Below are 6,000 nucleotides of genomic sequence, written 5' to 3' on the forward strand. Positions count from 1 at the left end.
CCGGCTATATCGATGCGGCGTTCAGCCCGACCCAATCATATAAGTAGCCATAATGCTCGTTGCGGCTTGCAACCCGATCCACAGTCCATAAATAGCCATAAGGCTCGTTGCAACATGCAACCCGATCCATATACCCTCACATAGTTCAGAGCTCAGCACTCAGGGCCTATCTCAATCACTAACCTTTCCAGCCCCCCAGGCACACAGAATATCATAATAATCGGCCCAAACAGAGAATACAACAGGTATCAACAAGAAATGAGAGGGAACAGAGATATAACACACAAGTAAGATTGTGAGTGAGTACAAGATAACAATTAGCATTCAATTCAACAAGTATACGATCGATGCGGGTCCCAACAGTGATATCATAAAGCCTAAGCATGGTTTCTAACATGAAAGGCATTCAATTGCTCAAAGGAAAGGAAAAACTAGTAATAATAATGGCTATTCGGCTTTACAGTCTTACGGGACAGACCAAGTCACAATCCCTCACGGTGCACGCTTACACGCCCGTCACCTAGCATGTCTGTCACCCCAAACACTCACATTATACCAATCCTCGGGGTTTCACACACTCAAAACCAGATTTAAAACTGTTACTTACCTCAAACGCTCAAAAATCCTACTCCGCAATGCCTTTGCCCCTCGAATCAATCTCCAAACGCTCTGAATCTAGCCATAAGCAGTACAAGATAATCAATATTGGTTAAAAGGATCAATTCCACAAGAAAACTACTAAAATATAGCCCAAAATTCGAAATCGGCTCAACCCGGCCCCTCGGGCCCACGTCTCGAAACCTGACGAAAGTCACAAAATCCGAAAGCCCATTCACTCACGAGTCTAACCATACCAAATTTATAAAAGTCCGACCTCAATTGCACCTCCTAAACTCCCAAATTTCCAACTCAAATCCCTAATTAGGTGATGAAGAAGCCATAGATTCACGAAATTTAGACCAATCCGGGTTAGAATTACTTACCCCAACGTTTTCCTTGAAAATCCTCAAAAACTCGCCTCTCTCCCGAGCTTCCCAAGTCCAAAATCGAAAATGGAAGTCCAACCCTCGAGCTGGTGTTTTTCTGCCAGAATATACCGCACATGCGGTTCTCTTGTCACTTTTGCGACGCCGCACCTGCGAAAATTTCATCGCAGGTGCGGATTTCACTTAAAAATCCTGACTTCGCTCCTGCGGCCCCAAGACCGCATCTGCGCCTATCGCAGGTGCGGGGCTGCATCGCACCTCGGCCATCCTTCGCACCTACGCCCAGCTGCCCGCATCTGTGACCCTCGCACCTATGGCTCCTTCTTCGCTTCTACGGACTCGCACCCACGGTTCCCACTCCGCATGTGCGGTTACACCAGTAGCAGCAGCTTCAGCTGCATTTCCTTAACTCTCAAAAAGCCGTTAACCACCCAAAATCACCCCGAGGCCTCCAGGACCTCAACCGATCATACCAACAAGTCATGAAACCCCATGCAAACTTAGTCGAACCTTGGAATCACTCAAGACAACATCAAAACACCACTTACACCCGGATTCAAGCCTAAAGAACTTCTAAACTTTCAACTTCCACAACTGACGCCGAAACCTACCAAACCACGTCCGATTGACCTCAAATTTTACACACAAGTCAAAAATGACACCATGAACCTATTCCAACTTCCGAAAATCCAATCCGACCCCGATATCAAAATTTTCACTGTCGGCCAAAATCGCCAAAATTTCAACTTTCGCCAATTCAAGCCTAATTATACTACGGACCTCCAAATCACATTCTGGACGCGCTCCTAAGTCTAAAATCACCTAACGAAGCTAACGAAACCATAAAAATTCAAATCTGAGGTCGTTTTCCCACAAGTCGACATCCGGTCGACTTTTCCTACTTAAGCTTCCAATTAATAGACTAAGTGTCTCAATTCACTCCAAAACTACTCCGGACCCGAACCAACCAACCCGGTAAGACATAATACAGGTGTAAAACACAAAAGAAGTAGAATTGGGGGAAACGAGGCTATAACTCTCGAAATAACCGGCCGGATCGTTACATCCTCCCCCTCTTAAACAAACATTCATCCTAGAACGGGTCTAGAAATATACCTGGAGTCTCAAATAGGTGTGGATATCTGCTCCGCATCTCCCGCTCGGTCACCCAAGTGGCCTCCTCTACAGGCTGACCTCTCCACTGCACCTTCACTAAAGCTATATTCTTTGACCTCAACTTCTGAACCTACAACTCTAAAATGGCCACCGGCTCCACATCATAAGTCATATCTCCATACAACTGAACCGTGCTGTAATCCAAAATATGGGATGGATCACCGATATACTTCTGAAGCATAGAAACATGAAATATTGGATGCGCACTCGACAAGATAGGTGGCAAGGCAAGCTTGTAAGCCACATCCCTTATCCGCTGAAGTACCTCAAAATGCCCAATGAACCAGGGCCTCAACTTTTCCCCTCTTCCCAAACCTCATAACACCCTTCATGGGTGATACCTTCAGCAGAACCTTCTCGCCGACCATGAAAGACACATCATGGACCTTCCTATCAGCATAGCTCTTCTGCCTATACTGCGCCGTGCGAAGCCACTCCTGAATCAATTTCACCTTGTCTAATGTATCCTGGACCAAGTCTGTACCCAAGAGCCTAGCCTCACCCGGCTCAAACCATCCCACCGGAGATCTACACCGCCTCCCATATAAAGCCTCATACGGAGCCATCTGAATGCTCGACTGGTAACTGTTGTTATATGCAAACTCCGCGAGCGGCAGAAAGTGGTCCCATGAACCCCCAAAATCTATGACACAAGCGCGTAACATGTCTTCCAATATCTGGATAGTGCGCTCGAACTGTCCGTCCATCTGAGGGTGAAAGTTTATGCTTAACGCAACCTGAGTACCCAACTCTCGCTGCACGACCCTCTAAAACTGCGATGTAAACTGTGTGCCTCTATCTGAAATGATAGAAACTGGGACACCATGAAGGCGAACAATCTCTCGGATGTACATCTCAGCCAACCGCTCTGAAGAATAAGTAGTACCAACTGGAATAAAGTGCGCAGACTTGGTCAGCCGATCCACAATCACCCAAATAGCATCGAACTTCCTCGAAGTTCGTGGGAGCCCAATTATGAAATCCATGGTGATCCGCTCCCACTTCCACTCTGGGATCTCTAACCTGTGAAGCAAGCCACCCGGTCTCTGATGCTCATACATAACCTGCTGACAGTTGAGACACCGAGCCACAAACCCAACTATATCCTTCTTCATCCTCCTCCACCAATAGTGTTATCTCAAATCCTGGTACATCTTTGCGGCACCCAGATGAATGGAATACCGCGAGCTGTGGGCCTCCTCAAGAATTAACTCCCGAAGCCCACCTACATTGGGCACACATATCCGGCCCTGCATCCTCAACACGCCATCATCACCAATAGTCACATCTCTAGCATCACCTCACTGAACCCTATCCTGGAGGACGAGAATATGGGGGTCATCATATTGACTCTCCCTGATACGGTCATAAAGAGAAGACCTAGATACCACACAAGCCAATACCCAACTCGGCTCCAAAATATCCAACCTGACAAGCTGGCTAGCTAAGGCCTGAACTTCCAATGCCAAGGGTCTCTCTACTGCTGAAAGATACGCTAAACTCCCCAAACTCTCCACCCGGCGACTCGAGGCATCGGCCATTACATTGGCCTTCCCGGGATGGTACAAAATGGTGATATCATAGTCTTTGAGAAGCTCCAATCACCTCCGCTGACGCAAGTTAAGATCCTTTTGTTTGAACAGATGCTGTAAACTCCGATGATTAGTGTAGATCTCACAATGGACTCCGTACAAGTAGTGCCGCCAAATCTTCAAGGCGTGAACAATAGCTGCTAACTCAAGATCATAGACAGGATAGTTCTTCTCATGGGTCTTCAACTGACGCGAAGCATAAGCAATCACTTTACCCTTCTATATTAGAACACACCCAATACCGATCCGCGAGGCATCACAATACACTATGTAGGAACCAGAAGCTGATGGCAGAACTAGAATTGGAGTCGTGGTCAAAGCAGTCTTGAGCTTCTGAAAGCTCTCCTCGCACCCATCCAACCACCTGAATGGAGCACCATTTTAGGTTAATATGATCAAGGATGATGCAATAGATGAAAAATCCTCCATAAAACGACGGTAATAGCCCGCCAAACCAAGAAAGCTCCTAATCTCTGTGGCTGAGGACGGTCTGGGCCAACTCTGCACCGCCTCAATCTTCTTCGGATCCACCTGAATACCCTTGCTGGACACCACGTGCCCCAAGAACGCCACTGAACCGAGCCAAAACTCACACTTGGAGAACTTTGCATAAAGTTTCTCCTCCCTCAACCTCTATAACACAATCCTCAGATTCTGGGCATGCTCCTCTTGGCTACGAGAGTACACCAGGATATCATCAATGAATACAATAATGAACGAGTCTAAATAAGGCTGAAATACACTGTTCATCAAATGCATGAACGTTGTTGGGGCATTAGTTAGCCCAAAAACATCACAAGAAACTCATAATGTCCATATCGAGTCCTGAAAGTTGTCTTAAGAATATTCGAATCCCGAATCTTCAGTTGGTGATACCCTGACCTCAAATCAATCTTGGAGAACACCCTCGCCCCCTGAAGCTGGTCAAATAGATCATCAATATATGGCAAAGGATACTTGTTCTTGACTGTGACCTTGTTCAACTACCTGTACTCAATGCACATCCTCATAGAACCATCATTCTTCTTTACAAATAGAACCGGTGCACCCCAAAGTGACAAGCTAGGCCAAAAAAACCCTTTATCAAGGAGTTCCTTAATTTGTTCCTTCAACTCCGCCAGTGCTATACGATACGGTGGAATAGAAATGGGTTGAGTGCCTGGCACTAAATAAATTCCGAAGTCAATATCCCTATCAAACGGCATGCCCGGCAGGTCTGCAGGAAACACATCTGAAAAATCACGCACCACCGGAACAGAATCAATGGCAGGAGTCTCTGCACTAACATCCCTCATAAAAGCCAAATAGGATAGACAACCTTTTTCAACCATCCGCTGAGCCTACAAGTATGAAATCACTATACTGGGAACATAGTCTATAGAACCGCTCCACTCAACCCTCGGCAACCCCGGCATCGCCAATGTCACAATTTTAGCGTGACAATCTAGAACAACATGATATGGAGACAACCAATCCATACCCAATATCACATCAAAATCGACCATACTAAGCAGCAAAAGATCCACTCTGGTCTCCAGACCCCAAATAGTCACCACACATGACTGATATACCCGGTCTACAATAATAATATCGCCCATATGAGTAGATACATAAACAGATGAAACTAAACACTCACGAGGCATATCAGAAAATGAGCGAAATACGATGAAATATATGAATAAGTGGAACCAGGGTCAAATAATACAGAGACATCTATGTGGCAAACTGAGACAATATGTGTAATCAGAGCATCTCAAGCAATGGCATCTGGTCGGGCAGGGAGGGCATAGGAACGGGGCTGGCCACCCCCTGATCTGCCTCCCCCCTTGGGCGACCCCTAACAGAGTGGGCTCCATCCCGAACTGGCTGAGCGGGTGGTGAAGAGACCGGTGCTGATGTCATAGACTGGCTCCTCTGCTGAGCCGGACCTCCCGTAAGGCGAGGACAATGTCTCCTGATATGGCCAAACTCTCTACACTCATAGCAACTCCCCAGTGTTGGGGACTGAAGGGAGCCCCGAGCACTGGGATGACTGGTACAAGGACTTGGCATAGATGAGTCTTGACCTAATGGAGCACGGGACGAACTCTGAGCTAGGAGGGCACTGAGAGATGAATGGCACTGCTGATAACTGTGTAAACCATGGCCAGATGATGCACCACGGTGGACTGGGGGAGCCGTCTGATCATGTCTTAAAGGACGACCTCTACTGTGGTGGAACTGCCCCTAAAAGGAACACCGCTAAA

The sequence above is a fragment of the Nicotiana tomentosiformis genome, chromosome 3 (genome assembly GCF_000390325.3).
Source record: "Nicotiana tomentosiformis chromosome 3, ASM39032v3, whole genome shotgun sequence".
Taxonomy (NCBI): domain Eukaryota; kingdom Viridiplantae; phylum Streptophyta; class Magnoliopsida; order Solanales; family Solanaceae; genus Nicotiana; species Nicotiana tomentosiformis.